The sequence below is a fragment of the Pieris brassicae genome, chromosome 8 (assembly GCF_905147105.1).
Source record: "Pieris brassicae chromosome 8, ilPieBrab1.1, whole genome shotgun sequence".
Classification (NCBI taxonomy): Eukaryota; Metazoa; Arthropoda; class Insecta; order Lepidoptera; family Pieridae; genus Pieris; species Pieris brassicae.
Window position 1 is genome coordinate 10,752,143 of NC_059672.1, and position 20,993 is coordinate 10,773,135.

General features: G+C 32.7%; 1 protein-coding gene across 6 annotated transcripts in view; it reads right to left on the reverse strand.

Annotated features, from left to right (window-relative positions):
* Positions 1-20,993, reverse strand: part of LOC123713536 (carbohydrate sulfotransferase 11-like) — a 41,209-nt gene that overhangs the window by 12,396 nt on the left and 7,820 nt on the right. The window lies entirely within an intron of this gene.

Sequence of the window (20,993 nt, forward strand, 5' to 3'; positions counted from 1 at the left end):
AGAAATGGTAAGGGTTTTATTGTAAAATTCATTTCTATGGTTTTCCATGCATTTGGGTTTAATGGAATATTACTGTTTGCAGTTTACCTTTCAAACGGAATGTTTTGTATCAAACTAAGGGTGAGTTTTAAAAACCTTAATTATGTATTGAATAAACTTACTAAGGAACGGTGCTATACGGAAATATAACGTATTCTTTCGAGGTTAAACACCTTTAAATGTAAGAAAGAAGAATTTATAATTAGCCCGCCTAATTAATGAGACAATAAATCATATCTATAACGTCTATAATGTCTAATCTCAAGATTTAAAATGTATAATTGTTTATATATCAGATAAAAATATCTATATATATCATCATTATAAATATAGATAGATACAAATCTACGACATAAAAACATTCTGAAAAATATTAGGAAAACTCATTACCCGTGTTTAAATTTATTGGAGTTAAGGGATATATATTATATAATGTAGGGTTCGTTTTTATTAATAGTAATTAAATATCACCATTCACACATCTAAAACACACTTGTCAAACCATTCCTTCGTTTACACAAAATATATTTCTGAACACACGCAGAAATAATTCTGACATTATTCAACATTAAAATCGAATATACGCCATTATCCGAATATGGACATATATCGTGACGATTCGAAACCTTTATTTCAATAAGTTTTTATTATTATTTGTACTGGAACTTTTTTCTTCAATATTTTCGTCAATTTTCCATAGTTATTTTGCTTAACAAATACAAGAAATCAGACTTATAAGTGCTCGAACCAACCCGAAACCCTTTGTTTTATAAGTATTATAATAAAAAAGATTGTTTCAATATGGTAGCCCCGTTTAAAAGTAAAAAAAGGTGTAAGTATAAAATGTTAAATATTAATTTTTAATGATCACATAAACATTGCTGATTAAACACTTCTAGGTTAATTAACGTAAGTAACAAATATTAAATTTTGCGAAGCGTAAATCGCGTTGAAATTTACACGACCGAATGTTAATATTTTTATTTGGAAAGTTTATTTTTAATTTGTATAATTACTTTTTTGCTTGACCATAATCAGCACACTGTCAATCGAGCAAACTCCATGAAACTGACTTAACTTTTTATAGAACAAGACAGGGGCTCATCTGATGTTGGAAGGCCATAGAACTTGCGAGTGCCGGTCTTTTAAGAATTGATACGCTCTTTCCTTGAAGGACCCTTAATTCAAACTAATTCAGAAATACGTAAGTGGGTTGATGTATTTGTAACGCTTTTTGTTGTCGAAACTATTTTACTGGGAGAAGCTAAACCATCCAAAAGACATGTGTCGGATGTAAATCTTATGTCTAGACTAGAATACAACTAAATATAACTATAACTGAAACCATTACGAAAAACACATCATTAGCATTTTACATTAACTACAAATTACTATGTATTACAGCCAAAACATTGTCGTAGCGCCTGAAACGTTTAAATTTGACATTATGCTTCAAAATCGTTTAGTACTAACGAAATACACACAGAATAATAATAACCAATAAAGAAATATGTCACAAAATTATGAAAAAAAGGAATAAGGTAGATGTTACGTGTGTAATGTACCTTACCACACACAGTGTTGTGGTTGTAACTGACCCTGGCTCAGCATTATGCTGTGGAGCAGACGTGTTCCAAAGCGCTGGTCTGTCAGATACTTCTAACAGTTGGTTTGCGCCTCATACGCAAAAAAAAGAAATTTAATAATAATTTAAAAAAATATTTTTATCGATAGAATATCGATCGAATTATACAATTTATAAATATTAAGAGGCTCGCCCTTCAACACTAATTAAAAACCGTGATAAATAAATAGTATACATCTTAATTACGCATATATCCGTGAAAGTACTTCGTAATATACAATACCATCAATATTTATTTATCATCATTTATATGTATCCTTGTCCTCCTTGTAGTGTTATACGAAAATTATATTTATAGATACCGTGATTGTTTGTTTTGTATTCAAACATAATACTCGATTGTTATCAATAGATCAAAGGCTGATCGGCTAGACTAGTGTTTATGTAGATTTTGATTCATTGTTATTCTTAACAGGAAAGACGGTATGCAAATCCTTAAGACTTTATATGTATATAGCTTTTATGTATAATGTTTTTGTTACATGAGTTGATTCGTTCAAAATTATTATGAGAAAATTTGGGACTGTAATTGGATTCGAAGATCTTAAAAATATGCAAAGCTATTTTTATTTAAGTCGTTTATTACATTAAATTTCAGTTATTTAACTTAATTAATACAAAACATGAGCGGGACATATTTAAAAGGCGTGGGCAGTCAAACAAAGTATTTAATTTTTTTTTAAGAAATGCTTTACACGTAAAGTGTTGAGTGAATATTTAAGGAACGAAAGGAAGAATTTATTTTGACTTACTTGCAAACATTTGCCAAAATTTAAGTAAATTTACAAAAAACACTGGTATTTACCGTGATTTCTAAAAGAGATAAAAAAAATCAGCGCCGCTACAACTTTTTTATGTTTCATGATGATGTAGATTGTGGGTGATCAGCCTTCTATGCCTGACACACGCCGTCGACTTTCGGGTCGTTTACGTCGTTTTACGGGTCTAAGCAAACCAGTATCCTCACGCTGTTTTCCTTCACCGTTTGAGCGCATGTTAAATTTGCTCATAGAGTCTATTGATGCACAGCCGGGCTTCGACCCTTAGACCTCGGGGATGCGTCGCACGCTGAAGCCACTAGGCCAACAGTGTTATGATGGTCTTTAACATGTTTAATATTAAAAGGCACCAACAGTGGTGTTTCGTAACTTTTTTACACGTAATTTTTTTGTTTTTATCTATGTAAATGTAAAGCGGCTATCACTCAACTGACCGTGACCTAAATCTTTGTTTCAAAGAGGTTCCTTGGCAATAGGCAAAATTTAAAGATCATTTCTGTTTAAAAAAACACATCAAACACTATAATAAAACAAAATTTTCACTATCGGTTCAAAACTTTATACATTCACTAACTATCTTCTAAACTAGTCCGTAAAATCCTATAAAATCGTAAGTGTTATGTAGAATTTATTACATCAAGTACGTAAAATCGTAAATACGTTATTTTCTTTATTTTTATTAAAATAACTAACTCCTGAAATTAAAGAAACTTCCATATTTATTATAGATTAATGATCATATCAACCCTTTTCTATTCTTAGTTCAAAATATATTCAAAGTGTATAAATGATTTACGACGCCATAATTTTAGCGACGCGGTAAGCGTCTCCACTTTACTGACCGTTACGGATAGGATTCGTGTCAGTTGTCACAGCCTGTGTGGGATCTAAATTTACTAAAGACTGCAGTTATGTTCGGTAGTGATTCTTGTATAGAAGCTGAGATATTTGTTAAATTAAACACTTCAAGAAAACACTTTTTAAACGGATTGAAGATATGTATTATTATAATAATACATAGCTTAATATGTAAAAGCTATGTTAACAAAAGACGATACCATGAAACACTTCGTTTGAAGCTGGGTGTCAACAAGCTTTAATCGTTTAAAATATGACATTATAACTAACATAAAATTAGTGGGGGCTGTCAAAACTACGCTACGGATAAGCTAGTTAAAATCAAAATATGATATTACAATTTATGAGTGAGGGAAAAACTAAAGGGCTCATTTTGGCTTCAAATGTGCGATAATTGCTAACATTTGGTTTACGCTTCTAATTCTTTACTAAATATATAATATTTAGTAAATAACGTACAATACTAATATATATAATTATAACCTATACGTATATGTAACTTAAAACTAATGTTAGGTTACATAACTCGGTTTCGGATAGAAACATTATTTGCATCTGATGTAGTTTTAAACATCAAAATCTGGTTTAATTAAATTGAAGGCACTTCTGTACCTACCACTAACGAACAGGAAAATATTGGATTTAATGTGGATTTTGTCGATCTAATAAATTACAACATATGTAATATATCTAATTACACATTTATATTGTAAATGGACACGCTTATTTACGCCTTACTTAGTAATTCTAGATGGTTTCATAGAGGCAAATAATAAATATCGAATCGCAAAAGCAAAGCCGACTAAATAAGCTTAATAGGATTTCATATTTTAATTAAATATCATTTTAGCTTGACAGCTTTCCTCGTACAATAATTTAACTAAAAAATATCATAAAACATCTATATTTTGGTTAGCATAGTAGTATATATATAGTAGTATAACGCGCTTTCAGTCCGCGTTATACGAAAACATGTTACAGATGTACCGCGTTACTGTACGTGATGTACATTGTACACGTTACATGTACAATCGATAATACTTTACGCAGCGAACTTGATTTAGGTATTTTTTTCACTCGTATGGTACATTATCGAAGTTTATATACAGCCACCTTACTTTTTGTAATTGTGTATTTTGTATTATGTAAATATTCTATAGTCTATATTCATTAAGGATAATGTAGGATTCTATAAGAATTTTTCAAATCAATAGTTTTGGATTCATTCAAAGCGGAGACACAAATCTTTCCTCTTAATAATATTAGTATTAGATGTTTCTTATTCCAAGTAAAGCGGTCCAAGTGGCCAATTGAGCCATGGTCTGTTAGTCGTATAATGTATTACGTAAGTCAGAAAATCTTATTAAAGATTATTACGTCTGTGGACAGCGAGTGTGACAGACACGTGGGAAAATCAAATTACCATTTCAACGTGGTCTTTGGGGCTTACCCTTGAACAACAATATTACCTAATCAGATTGTTTTGTCAATCATTAACTTCCATACGAATATCGTTAGTTAATAAATAAAAGAATACGCATGGACAATATCGTGTGTGTCAAATCTATAGCCAAAAATCACTTTTAATATAAGGCTAAAAATATAGATAAGAAAACTAACTGTTTATTACACAGTTATATAAAAGTCGTCTCTTATATTTCGCCTTATGATGTCGTAAAGTCGAACTAAATAAATATATAAACGTATATAATCTATAATTATTGTAACATGATAAGACAATTTTTTCTATGACTCAATGATAAGCAAATTTGCAAGACTGTCTGTGGTTATAACATGGTATCGTTACGAGGTCGCTTCAATTTTCTGAGTGGTCTGAAATTTATGATTATTTATCAGAACCAATGATAAAACAGATACAGACGTCTGAGGATAAAAACAGAAATTGTACAATTTATGTAATTACATTTCATTTGTTTTATAAATTGAAAGGTAAAAACCTAAATTAATCTTTATATTTATCAATTATAATATAGCTAACCGTTATTAAATTAGTTTAATATTAAAATGCATTAGGAAGAGACAAATTAAAATTATGACACAACAAAAGCGCGGGAAGATAGCTATGACGGCTGTATACCGTACCTATGAGTATGTCAGATTTTTCCGTGTCACTGGCGCATGAGTGATGTCATTCATTTTGAAATAGAAATTCGTTCACAGAGGAAATGCACTGTTGCGGAACTGAATTGGAACATCACATTTGCAGTCGGGCTTTTGTTGGTATAACGATATCTATGTATGCTCTAAGGAACATAATTATTAATCAACATCTGTGTTACACATTTCATAGCATATAGTCCATAGACGATGTAATCAATTGTGTATTACGGTATTGACAAGCCACTGAGAGCGAAGGAATTATTCGTACCTTAATAATAAAATTATAACGCCAATATTTCAAATAAATATTCAAATAGACAATTGTTTTTTTTTAAATTATACTGCAAAAAACGATCAAAACTCCAATTTCGATGAACGCAATGTTTTCGCTTCTTCGTTGACCTTAATTGCTTTGTTCAATACGGCCATTGTACGCGCTAATAAAAAATGTCATCAAAAACTGACAAGTCACGAATAAGCTTTTTTAACCATAGATAACTCTTCATAACTGTCCTATTTGGTCACGCACGGCAGTTTAGTGTTAAGGAAATTGAATTAAAAACGGTTAAAATGCAAGATGGTAAATTCATTAAATATAAATAGAACTGTCTCCAAACTGCGGAATGTATTTTTTTATAATATCCTGGAAACTGACATATGACAAAATATCGTTTATCTTTGTTTTTCGTTTTTTTAAGCCGGTTTCAGACGTCATGTCGCCTAACGACTTGTCTAGTAAGAAAAATAATCATATCTAATTCTAAGGACAAAGATCACGGGTTGTAGCGACATTGGTTATTTTTCTATAAACAACTGACTTAAGTGAAAGTAATTTTTTTTATCGATTGTGATTCATACACGATAGTTCCTTTCAAGCAACTTGTTTAACTCTTGATAAGGTATGGAGCAGTTTCTTAGCCAGTTCTTTACATCGGTTCTACCTTGTTTTGACTATTAGTAATTTAATTACAATACTTTTCGAGATATATAAATGTATACTAAAGGCTTCAACGTGAGAGACCCACGCCACACAGGGTCCTCCTTGGATGGATTGTTAAGATTCGAAAATTTATTAAAATTATTTGGAACTGGAATTTAATATTTTCTTTATATGTTATACTTAATTTGTATCGTTAACGTGTTTAATATACTATAACAGAAAAAGAAGAATAAATTAAATCTACAGCCCCTTGTGGCGTTGCGATTACGTTACGAGCGATAAAATTGGACTATTTATATGTAGAAAGTCTAGCTATTTTATATTAAAAGCTTGTCAAAACTGTTCCACTCAGCTTTAGTATTCGATTTTTTTTGTACGAAAAAGTCACTAAATTTTACGAGTGTACTAAAACTATAAAGTTATATTAAGCTTTTGGATTATAGTGATGACACTATAATTGATATACAAAAGATTCCTTAAAGACTTATTTTTTCATATACTCGTAAATCCTGTATGGGTGAGAAATATAAAGAGAAAGTTCTCGCATTGTCGGGTGAGTGTTGTAATTTAGGTGCATTGTGAGAAAACGTCGCAATGCGGTAGTCCGGCCTTGCGAATGCATCAAAAGTGTGTTAACTTAAAACACTAAATCAAAAGGTCTCCTTATGATATATATGAACTACAGACGGTTAGTAATACTTCGTTGATACACAGATTTATCATTGACAAAAATTATTTAAAACGTCTATAAATTAGCGGTAGTTAGCTGTTTTGTCAAGCTGTACATTTATCACATACAATATAATGTAATATTTTCCTGTACTAATTTACTTTTTGAAAGTAAAAGTGTGAAATAGTGTGAAAATAAAAAGGATATTCCATTTTATTCATTCATATCGGTAACTGTACATGAACATCAATATTTAAAAATTGTCTTCATGACAGCTGCCATTGTAATGATAACAGTGAGCCTGTGTTAACATCAAAGTGAAATCAGTACATTGGTCGTTTTAAAATTGTCTCTTCTAAAGAATATATATGTCGAAGTAAAGTAGTTAAATCAGAGAGTTAATTGAATCTCGAGACAGTTAATAAAAAATCGATACTCAATCAAGTCGCTAATGTTCCATCAGACAAGTGAGTGAACGAAACGTTTAACGAGTTTCCAAAAAGTTCCTAGGCAACAAGAATAACCTAACCTAACCATTTACAATAAAGCAAAACACGGAATATCCAAGCTTTCAGTTCTTCAAGATCACGCCGATATAACAATAACAAATGTAATAATCATGGCGGAGGCTTGTTGCATTGTTAATCAACACGCTGGCTTTCGGTCAGACAGATAGTTAAACGTTTTCGACGCTGCTATATTTAAATCAAAATGCTCAAAGATCAATATGAATGAATATCGACATTTAATTAACTGTCTAGAGATTCAATTAACTCTCTGATTTAACTACTTTACTGCGACATATATAAAAACAAATTCACTTACTCTATGACGATGGTGTTATTAACTAGAAATATCCTTATATGCCTAAAATATTGATCTACAGAGAAGTTCAGAGTTTCGATTAACACATTTAGCCATATTAAGATGGAACACCAAATATAATTATAAAATGAATAATAAAAAGACGATTCGAGACATGTCCTTTTATGGTGCTGGGTTGGTTGCGGGTGTGCTGCGGACGTTATAGGTTACTGGTAAATACGGTAAGCTTTTCAGTTAAAAATATTAAATTAAAAACCCATTTTTATTACGACAATATACTAACCATAAAATAAATATATAAACGAAAAATAAACGAGCGGTTTTATTTATAAATGGAATAATAAATGGGAACAATGAAAATTCTTCTCAAAATAGAATTTCTAGTCTCGGGCCTTGCATATCGAATGAATAAATATTTAATCAGACAATACGGAGTCTACTCTCCAGGCATTTGTTTATTTTTTTTATGTTACAAGAGGCATACGGGCTGGAATCTGACCTGATGTTTAGTGATACCGCTGACCATGAATACTGGCACTGCCGGGAGGCTCGCAAGCGCGCTGCCGGCCTATTAAGAATTGGTACAATACGGATGGTATTTTGTGCTGCCTTGTTTTCTATGTCGATTTTAACCAAGATTTTTTAATACGGGCAACGTACTCATATATGAGTAGTTATATATTTATTTATTAAGACTTCGACCTTAAGCATATATAAAAAACAGGTAACATAAGTTAGGCAACTGGCGGCCTTGTCGCTAACAAACGACTCTCCAGGCAACCCTAGAATGGAAAAATAAAAAAATAAACACCTACAGAGGATAAAGCAAGTATATAAAGCGAATCCTAGGGTCGATGAGTAACAATTAATATTTATAAGTAGCTAATTACGAGGCAGAAGATACATGTACAAAAAGATTTTTTTATAATATTATATCTACGCTCTTGTACTGTTTTTGGGCCATCGCTTTCAATAATAAAGGATTTTATTTTACTCTATATTAACCACTCGCGTACAACAATAGAATATAATAAAATGTTAATTGCTATGTAACGAATGTAATGTAACAGTTGAAGAAAGTGCCTACGTCTGGATATACTCTTGGGTCGTAACTCCCATTATTTAGGTAATCGCCACGCTTATACTAAAAACAGCCTGAGTTAGCAAAATGAACAGCCTTGGCTTGTACAGCTCATGTACTTTTGATTTGCCTATTACGCGTACTAACATCAGGTTTCGTGTCCACCATGTAATTCTTATAATACTCAATGTTGATATGTTTTCGTGATCCCCTACTGCTTTCTTGTAGTTGCCTTTTATGTATGTACTATAAATTGGTATTAGCTCACGCTTTTATAAAATTTTATCTGTAAAACAATTTATGGATACTTCTTTTAATTGTAACTTGTATATATTTTTTACATATCTTTATCTACATCATATTTGTGATGTGTCGTGTTTCCTTTTTGATAAAGAATTACTTTTTCTGATATGTTTGTAAATGTAAGAAAAGTAAATCAGTTTCTAAAATAAAAAATAAAAAAAACATATGTGTAAAAATATCCTGAAAAAAAAATATCTTTCTTATTATGACAATACTCGAATAACAGTTTTTAATCCAGAAACTCATGTTAATAGAAAAACTTACGTGTTATTGAATTATGTAAAACATTATCAAATGTAATACATTGATTTATATTTTCCATTCAGTTTTGTTTCTTTCTAAAAATCTCTTCAGTGGAAAGCTTATTTATTGGAGGTAATGCTGACGAAAAAGCCTTTTAGTATTTTAGTAATGTTAAATTTAACCGGAGACAACCGACATTTCTCCCCGTATTCAGGTTTGAGAATAGTACTCAAATAGAGTGCTAATAGCACACTGTCACTCTTTTCTTGGACTTGTCGGCTAACCGCTAGACAATGATGCCTCGTAAAAACTCGACAACTTAGAAACTGGGCTAAGTGATATGCCCAATATTACAAGAGCATTGTAAACTCTAAATACTTTTGATAAGACCACTAAACTTTAGCACGTTAGTGCAAAACGTGCTAATGTTGTTCAGAAGAATCCTATAGTCCATACGCATACTTTCTAGTGACTCTAATAAAAAATCTATATAATTTATCTATATACGGCATACTAGAATTAATTTTTAATGTATCATCTTTTTAGTTTAGTTTGTTTTTTTTTGTTCCTGTTTAGTTTTTGTCTTAATAACTGTGTATAATATGTATTTTTGCACTACTTGCATATCTTATGTAATTTAATACATTGTCTTTTTCTTTACTCTCAGGTTGTCTGGAAGAGATCGCTCGAAAGCGATACGGCCGCCAGTTGCCCTCCTTTTGATTTAATTACGTTTTTTTTTTTATTTTCTGTAGTGTAACGAAGTGTTAATAAATAATAAATAAATAAATAGAATACGGTTTAAAGGCAGCATTATTGCAAAAAATATTACTGTGGCATCTCGAAAAAACTTAGAGAATCGCAGAAAATTTATGGATATATCGTTTGCATTTATGATTAGCAATCAGGATTGGCCCAACCTTTTAACAAAATTTAAATTTCGTGTACTCTAGATATCCCAGGCATTCCATATAGTCCCTCCTTTCCAGAGAACGCGTTTTTATACATTCTGTTAAACGAGCTGGGGCTGGATATCCAAAGTTGCTCACACTTTTAATTAGATTTTCGTTTAGTTTTTAAACATATTGTACTTAAAATAGGTATTTTACATACAATTGTCAACTTTTGATTACCTATAATAATGCAATTCAATTTCTATGAGTGTAATTTGATATGATGATAAACTATTGTTACTCGCACCTTATCAGTAGATAATTTGCGTGTGTCATGCAAATCGGTAATAATTCCATGAAAGTAATTTTATGGTTTTTATGAGCATGAAGTTTAATTACATAATTTTTTTATTGCGTTCGTTTTTCATTCGTTTATTTCCAATCTTTACAAATGTGGCATATACAGATTTCTATATATTATCTGACGGGTAAAGACCCGTAAAGGGTTTTCGATCAATATTGATCTCTATCCATAGCTTTCTTTCTCCATTTGCTTCTTACCAACGCTTCTATTTGTTCTATCCGCCTTTTTAAGATGCCCGCTTCCCCCTTTCTTTATAGTCTTTAAAGTCTACCTTCTATCTGTGCATCTTGTTAGATGCCGTGCCCATTGCCACTTCTGTTTCAGGGCATAATGCAATGTGTATATGATGCAATCTATAACTTTTGGTTTCACATCTTATTTTTCCACTTTTTAAAATAAAAAGTGTATTGTTGTTATTTTTAGTACGCTTCTAATTCTATATAACATCTATATTGCTGTTTAAAAAGCAGTAGTGAACGTAATTTCCGTCGGAAATAGTTAATACCAGGAAACTACCAAGCTCTATTTGTCACCCTGAAAGATTTTAAATTGAGAAAAGCCGCTCATAAGAAATTATCGAGTTTAATTTAAAAAATTATGTTTTTTGTTGTTAAGATAAGCGTACTCCTCACCAAACCATAGCCATTCCATTAAAAGAGAATGAAGTACAAGTTTTCAAAGTATTTCATTGTAAAAAAAGTTCTGCTCTTTAATTAATAATTAAAGAGAAGAACTCTGGTTGCGGTGTGTTTCCGTATATTCCGTTATTTTGAGGTAATTAGGTATGACGTTGATGAGATGGGACATTTTCGCAGAAACAGCTTCACTGCACACATTTTCACTTTCATTATTTAAAGTTTTTACTTTCACAGCATTGTTAAAGCCGAAGTCAACGCTGTTAATTTTACACACTCAGGCTTTCTATGTATTTTAAGCGCGGCAATTTCCTAAATCTTCGGACGCCCTGAGAGTATAAGCAGAAGCACTCTTCTTAGCATTATTATTTTATAGCATTGAATTCATTGGCATAAATCCTTTTGTTGTACGTGTTTAATATAAAGTGAAAACAATATCCTCTATTATTAAAACCATACCCAGGAAACTTAAAAGCAGTATTTTGCATAGCTAATGTATGCCTTCGTGCGAATATTTTTTCCAAGTTTGATTACGTGATAGGTATGTCCTAGCTATTTTACTAGCGTGAAGGAATAAAAAATTCCACTTTTATTTATTGTTATAATTTACTGTAGTAGAAATTATTGCGTGAAAAATTCAGTATAAATTTATGACAATGTTTAATATTTACTAGCTAAATTGTTAGGCTATAATATTCTGCATTTACAAGCTATGCTGTATGTTATTTATAATAATAAGAGACATAGAAAAAACCATCGTCCAGGCCATCTGTTGCCCTCCTTTTTTTAAATTGTTGTATTTCTGTATAATTGCACCGAAGTGTTAATAGATATATATCTAAAAATAGCATACGAAAAGTCAAAACATGAGTAATTATATACACACATTCAAAAGATAATGGAGTTGAAGTATATAATAAACTTAAATAAATCAATGGCGCTACAACTTTTTTAGATCTAGGCCCCAGATTTCTGTATCTGTTTCATGATCATTTGTTAATCCAATAGGCAAGTAGGTGATCAGCCTTCTGTGCCTGACGCTCGCCGTCGACTTTGGGTCTAAGGCAAGCCGGTTTCCTCACGATGTTTTCCTTCACCGTTTGAGTCAACTGATTTACCAATCACGCGATCGACACGTCAGTCTTCCGCCGCAGCTCATCACCGCCCGCTGAGCCAAGTGATACCTAAAAATCGCTTCTGCGTAGGCGTTCAAGATGTATGCCGGTATCTGTAATAGTACTTAAAAAAATTGTAATAATTTCGTGGAATGCATCTTGAATCTAAATATTATTGTAACTCATACAATCGTTAACTCATCTTCTAGGTCATTTTATTGATAATAAGCAACAATATCATTGACAAAGTTCATTGAGCGGACTCAATGAAGTATTTAGATCAGAAGCCTTGATATTGTTGTGCAATTAAAGCTCGAATAAAAAATTAAAAGTATATTTTAATTATGTTTAGCAAGGTAAAAAGGGCGAATGCCGAAGTTTAATAGTTTGCGAGTTACGGAGCGAAAAAAAAATTGGATTTGCATTCCGTAATCGCCTCAAAATCGTATCATAAAATCTGATATAAGCCAACAGGCAGATTGCAAGTGGGTATAAATAAAAAACAAAAAAGTTTTTTGTACAGATTTGAAGATTTGAACTATTCCAGCATTCCATTTTTAAAAATTATTTTTTGTATGGACTTGTGGTAGGTAGGTGTGTGGGGTACCGCGGTTACAATACTTCTTTCATGTTTCATGATGTAATAACCTCGATAAATGGGCTGTCTAACACATAATTTTGTGGTTTGAACCAACAGTTTCTGAGATAGGAGTGTGCAGTAACTCGGCACGCTGCAGCTAACTAGCTTAATTAGCCCTTTAATCAACAGTCTAGCCTCTTTACTAAACAGCGCCGTTTAACTAGCAGCCTGAATTATATGCAGCCGTAGCATTTAATGAACTGACTGGCTTAGGCCATTCGTAAGATTATGTGATAAAAGAAGTGTGCGTACTAGTTTACACACATAAGAATTGAAACTTCTTTATGACCTTTTTTTTAGAAAAATGATATGCAACTTTACAGAAATTAGTTAAATAAAGTTTAACAAAAGGCGTTTATTATCATAGACATGAATACAAATAATACAATTATTTCATTTTACCTTATTACTACTAAGATTATAACAGAATTTCATTAGAATTAGAACTATCACTATAATTGTTCTCGTTATTATTTATTTTTGTGATTAATGGCTTCGAAACTCTTTGAATCAACCGTTGTAGGGACAAGAAAAAGTAGGCGCGTAACGGAAAAATGTGACGGTAATTTTTTTCCACCGTCGATAAGGAAATGTCACTTCAATATAAAAGTTAAAATATCTTATACAAGAAATTAATTATTTAATACATTCAAAAAGTAATTTATTAGTGTTATTAAGGTACGATTTCATCAGAGTGCTGCACAGCGTACGGCACAAATGTTTATTTTCGTCGACTCACTCTCAAGTGAACAATAACAATAGCGCGCGCAAAACATTTATGATAAAATATAAATGTTTTAGCAAAGTTCGCGCACAACTGTACTTGCGTGCGCGCACACTGTACAAGTAGTGGACTCGTGTCGACGGGCACACACTCGAGTCTCACAGGAGACGCCCTTGCGCTAGCCGCGGGATAAAAATGCCATTCTGGCCGAGCTACGCTCGCCAAAACAGCCCGGGCTGAGCTGTAAAGGCCCTTAAGGCCAACAGCGAGATTCCATTCTCAAAAAAAAAAGCGCATACACACGTTGTTCGCGACTCATTCTTGCTTCCGTTTTCAAAGCGAACACATCTAATTGTGTGCGCACTTTGTCAAGTATTTTTTTAAATGATCAGGAATATATTGCGGAATATATGACGCATATGTCAATTTATAGATTGTCCCTCATGTTTTACAGCTCTTTCTACGGATACCTATCCCTTATGCCCATATTATTTTTGCCCAACACGCTCATATTAGAAACAAGTCAACACTTGACTTTTTCTTTTTACGACAATCACCGTCAATGGCCAACACAGCACGTGAAACGACAAAATTTTTTTTTAAGGGCTATTCTATCTATCTATTATAGATGGAAAAAACAGCTATTCTTCTTGCCCGGGCTTTTCCTATCTAAAATATGGATTGGACGAATGAAAAAATTTACAAATTTATTCAAACTTATCGTTTTCTATGGGATACCAGTCACCATGATTATAAAGAAATAATAAACACGCCATTCAAGAGTTGAGCCTCAATCGTTAAGTATCAATTGTTAATCGACTGAGGTAATGAGAAAAACCGAACGTCAGCATGTCATCATAAGACGAAATAAATGAACAAGTCGTACGTTTTATATTTTTATTTTGTGTAACGTCATCGATTCAAGTCGTTTACCTACCTGTTTGATCAAATGGCTGAACATCATTTAGGCCTCTAGTTGAACGGCGCTGTTTAGTAAAGAGACTCGGCTGTTAATTGAACGGCTAATTAAGCTAGTTGCGACATACATACTTTATATAAGATAGATATATTCACTTAAGTTTATTATAAGATATATGAACATAGTTTATGATATATTTAACTAAACACTTTTCGGACCGGATTTGATTGATATATTTATCAAATTATTACTACCATGTCACTGTACAATGTTTTTTTCTACAATTTAGATAATTTTCAATTTCATTTATAGCATTTTAAATTAGATTATACATTGTTGTATATTATTTGAGTAAATAGGCGAATTAACGGAAGCAATGATCATTTAGGTGCTCGACGAACCACGAAATTTAATTCGTAAATTGTTTTGGAAAATACTTTAAATTACACGCTGTGTGACCATGATAAATAGGTTAATTTATGATATAAACGGTAAAAGCTCATTTGTTAGTTCTCAAACGTAATGGTAACGTCATGCACAGCGTATGGCGCGTCATCTTTTGTCAAAATGACAATTGACTTAATAATATTTGTAACAATTTCAAATTGCGATATAAATTCACGCTCCTATGACAGATTTCAGACCATTTACTTATTTATAAAAGTTCGCCACATCATATAGACGAGTACTATATCAAGAGTATATGTTACAAGGTTTTTAAAAAAATAACATTTTTTAACTTTAACACACTTCCAATTTCAGATTTTACTAGTAATATTTTGAAATTAACCAAAAATTACTAACTAAATAACGGGTGAGCTATCATATAGGCAAATAACAACGCTTTTTTTTCAAGTTGATCAGCCCACTACTGTAGACTACGTTATGTAACACTTAAGATACTTTTGTCCGCGTTCATATGTATTGTTCATAACAGTATTGTACAGTAACCAATTCCGCTACCGTTGACCGAAAGATGAGACCTGCATACCAATGAACCGAGCTTTTATTTTAGACATCTTACTTGAGACATTTTTTACACATGACTATTACAACTATCAACTTATAACAGCTCCCCACGCATATACTACAAAAAACGGCCTTCATATAAAACATAGAATTTACTTATCGTGGTATTTCTTACCATAGCTAACGACTTTATATGGAACATCGTAATTATCACGTAACTAAACGTTTTTTATTAAGGTCGAAATGGTCATTATAGTGTTTTAATTAAATAATTAAAATTAATCTTGACGGAACAGCCTGGTGGCTGCGTTGGTGGAGTTGTCAAGCATTGTACCCGACCTTCCCCAGCTTTACAAATCAGCGCGAATTGGCCAATGTGAATGGCCCTTGCTGTGCCAACGTCCATTCCACATCAATGTGTGATGATGATGTGCACAAGACTACGCTGTTACCGGGTCCTGCCTCGAGCGATTGCTGATGGCGCCGTGAGGTTTTAGTATGCACATCAGCGAGTCCCACACAACATTTCACCACGACGCAGCCGTGTCGCAGGAATTCGTAACGCATTTCCACACAAAAAAAAGGAAGAAAAAAGGTGGAGTTGTCAAAGACCTCGAAACAGTAGGCGTTCGAAGATGGCAAGAAGCACGAGTCACTCATAGCCCACACGGCACCCAAGCGACATTTACGTCCGATACGATTTATTTATTAGGGCCACATCGCGGGTTTGTTTTTACTCATTTTTTAAAAGATTTTATTGCCTGGTAACACCTTTAAACCAAGACTTATATTCACGAACTTTCACTTATTTTTAATTGCTTGTAATTTCACTTGTTTATTTAAATCATCCCCAGGGATTACGGATTTTACGTATTTTTAACACTTTGTTTTTGAGTAAATGACACCAATTGCGGTTTATTTACCTTATAATCTAGTCAAATGCTTAAGCAATGGGTTGAAAATTAACACATTGCGTCAAATACGTCAATATGAAAAATAAATACTAGGGAAATCTGACATTGATAACAGTGTTAGGTAATCCGCAAATAGTGACCCAACCTGTTATTAACCTGTTATTATGATACTGATGCCAAAGGTGAATCACGCAGAGCCTTGCCATGTATTAGAGACACTATATACATATATTTCTTAACAGCGCAAGACTGCATAATAATCAAATATAAATTTAATTAGAGCAGTGTTGGCCTAGTGGCTTCAGCGTGCGACTCTAATCATTGAGGTAGTAGGTTCGAGCCCCGGCTGTTCACCAAGGGACTTTCTTTCTATGTGCGCATTTAACATTCTCTCGGACGGTGAAGGAAAAAGGTCGTGAGGAAGGTCTTAGACCCAAAAAGTTGACGGCGTGTGTCAGGTACAGAAGGCTGATCACCTATTAGATTGACATATGATCATGAAACCGATACAGAAATTTGAGGACCATACCTAAAAAGGTATTATTACCTTATTTATTTATATTTCTCGGCACACTGATTAATTAATCTTGTATTAATTGTACTTAAGAAAAATAAAACATAAGATTTAATATTACAAGCACTTATAAGTCTAACAAATACGAAGTGATAAAAAAATATATCGATTAATATATTATAAAAACTATAGGAAAATCGATTTCAAATTGTGAAAGCAACTATGGATATCCAGACCTAGCTCGCTATCAGACTCACCAATATCCAGAATATTGGTGAGTCTCGCCAAACCGCGCTATAACCAGCATTACCATACAGATTATCTATGGATTGGGGCACAATTCGAAATTCGAATTTTATTCGAAAGCCGTGATAATTTAATTTTCAAATATAGGCATTTGTTTTTAGATATATTTCTGTGATTTTGTGGTAGTTTTTGGCGCCATGAATAATCTGAAAATTCGTATAATTGTCGATACGCAGCGCGCACTGTAAGGTCACTAACGACATTTCGCACCGGCTCATAGTCTAAGTCAAGTGCTGTGTTGGTCGTATGCTGGATGTCTAATGGAGAAAATCTCCAACGAGAAGCTTTGGGAACACCGACGAGGAACTCCTTCAGCTAGCAGATCAAGTCACGCAAGTGGAAATGGATTGGCCATACACTTCAAGGAGATTTCAATCATATCCAGAAGCAGGCGCTTAAATCCCGCAAGGAAAACCGAAGCGCGTCCCAATCAATATAGCAAAAAATATAGATGAGGCAAAGACAGCCGGAAAGACGTGGAGCGTGAATTACGAGGCTGAAGACCGAACGCGATAGAGACTAACTCTGGACGCCCTCTGTCCCATCTAGCGGATATAGGACATAATAAAGAGATGTTATACTTTTTTATTGACTTTATATACACTGTTTTTTTTACTTTAAACCACACACGTTTTATATACTAGAGTCGCTTCTTTATGTCGCATTTTTTATTTCGTATCCAGTAGAACATTTACAAATCTTTGGATTAGGCACTGTAAGCTGCCATAATGATTGTTCATACCAGTTGGAGAGCTAAATCTAGTCTTTTTTATACATGTGTCTTTACTATAACATAATCAAACATTACGGCCTAAACTAACTTAAGACTAATAAGTAAAGTCTTACCTAATTTACTAATAAGGATGAAGCTAGTCCGTAATAAACACATCACCTCAACCGATATCAAAATTCTTCCACACATCATTATACTGAGAAACATTGGAAGTGTTTACAATAATATAAAAGAGATGTTCAGCCGCACGTTTATAACGGTAAAATATTCTTACCTTAACCGCAAGTTTAATATCGCATATCGCCAAGTCAAATGGTTAACCGCAGATATCACCCGCTTCTTCGTTTATGCAAATGGGATGCGTCTGCGCATACATTTTATTTTCAGTATTTGTTTACAAAAACCAGCTTGCAACAAAATCCAGGGTACAATAAACGAAAAAGAGGAAGGCAACTTAGAAGGCGGATATACCAAATTAAAGAAAAAGCTATTGCAACAGGTTCATACCTGTACTACTCTGTCATCAGAGAGAGGCACAGTGCGGAGAGGAACGGAGGGAATTTGGAGGAGGCCTTTCCCAAAAATGGGATACCTAATGAAAGAGATAGAAATATAAATGTGTTTAAGGGTTAGAGTATCTGAAATATTATTATTCTATTCGTAACTAAAGTTTCTTACTAACTACTAACTGACGTAAGACTTATCTTAAATTATCGTGATTTGTGTCTTTTTACTTTTTATTCTTAATGCATCATCTTTTTAGTTTAGTTTGTTTCTTTGTTCCTGTTTAGTTTTGTCTTAATAACTGTGTATAACATGTATTTTTGCATTTCTTGCCTATCTTATGTAATTTAATACATTTTTTTCTTTAGTCACAGTGGTTGCCTCGAAGAGATCGCTCGAAAGCCAGGCCCTCCTTTTCATTTAATTGTGTAAATTTTTGTATATATTGTAATGTAACGAAGTGTTAATAAATAAATAAAGTTTAAGATCTTTAAACAGAAACGTGGGTGTGTTTCCGTATAAAGAAATGGGTGTCCATGTACTGCGATGACTGCCCTTTTATAGCATCCCGTAGGCTCGTTTGCCCCTCCTATATATATAACATCTAGCCATATAACACAGGGGACAAAGGGGCAGGAGGCTCACCTGATGTTAAGTAATGCCGCCGGCCACACTCACAATACCAGAGAGCTCGCAAGTGCATTGCCGGCCTTTTGTTGTTGGTAAGCTTTTTTTCTTGAATAACCTTAAGTCGAATCGGTTGGGTAATTACTGCAGTGGTGATAAGCGGCAAAAACTGCCTTAAGAAACGCTCAGTTGTATAATGGATAGCATTTTAGATAACTGATATAGATGTGTACAACACGTTTAGGCCTTTATAAGATACAATTATGTCATCCAGTACGTATGTTATAGAATATCTAGTTTTATCGTAGATGACACGTATACTGTTTTTGTATAAAAACCCCAATAATTTTAAAAGGAATTTGAATGCATTGTGGACAAATTCTATACACGCAGTTTTGTACACTATTGTGTATATAAACTATATGTATAAACGGCTGAATTGACTGTTATGATATAATAATTATATGGGAATAATGTGTTATACTTTTTATTAAACAGTCAAGAAGATTTTACACATTATTTAAATGGAAGTTAAAATATGTGTTATATCGCGAAGAAATTAACACTTTATAATAAGCTATTGGACAAGATTCTAATAATTATTTCAGATTGTCGATTCATGTTTGTAGAATGAATAAAATAAAAATAGCCATACTTTTGAGTATATAAGGATTGCATAAAGTTTATGGTATTATAATTAATATTAGTACACGACCTACGAGGGAGTAAAGACCTCCTCTCCATTCTTCCATTTGTCTCCCATCTTCGCTACTAGAACTTCTTGTAGAACCAATACAAGTGTTTATTTTCAATTTTATTATTAAAAATTCAAATGACACATTAACAATTTCAGGAACCCGCCAACAATATTTAAAAAAAAAGTGTTTTTACGTCGTGTGGTAAAATTATCTATATAGACAACAATTCTGTGTCAATCACTAGCTTGCTGATAGTGTTGCATTATTAATAATAATAAAACTTTATTAATGTCAGAAATATGTATGCTTGTGACAAAATTTATGTGTAGCTATGTTGTGGTTAACTAGATTACAATTATTCCGTGGTACATTGTTTAAAACATTTTATTAAAGAAAATGTTGTCTTAGCGTTACATAATTATAATCAAACAAAAGTCGTGAATGTATGAGTATGAAGGTAGGGTTGTGTGCGTATAATACACTCTGTGTTATAAGCGTGCGCTGTGTCTATGTTTGTTTTTGGAACCTCAGAGTCATGCCAAACAAATTAATCATATTTTTTTTCAATTATGGAAATTGATTTAACTTTATGCCAGTTTCAAGTCTAAAATATATAGTTTATATAACTATGGAACCAATTGTGAATCAGTTTACCAATAGGTACGTAGTATTTACTCGAAAAATTAACTTGATGAAAATGACTTTTCTTGGTAGATATGTAAAGTCATAGAAAAAACGGTAGAATGAAAACGTTTCTTACGAACACTATCCTAACGATAAAGAAATAAATACTTTTACTTTACTTTATGATATTTTAGCCATATTGCCAGGAGAAAACCGAATAGTAATGAGAGAAAATTATGGATCTCAACATACTAAGACAGCTGTGGATAGAGTGGTGTGAAGGCAGCCAGTCGACTTATCGGTTAGGGCT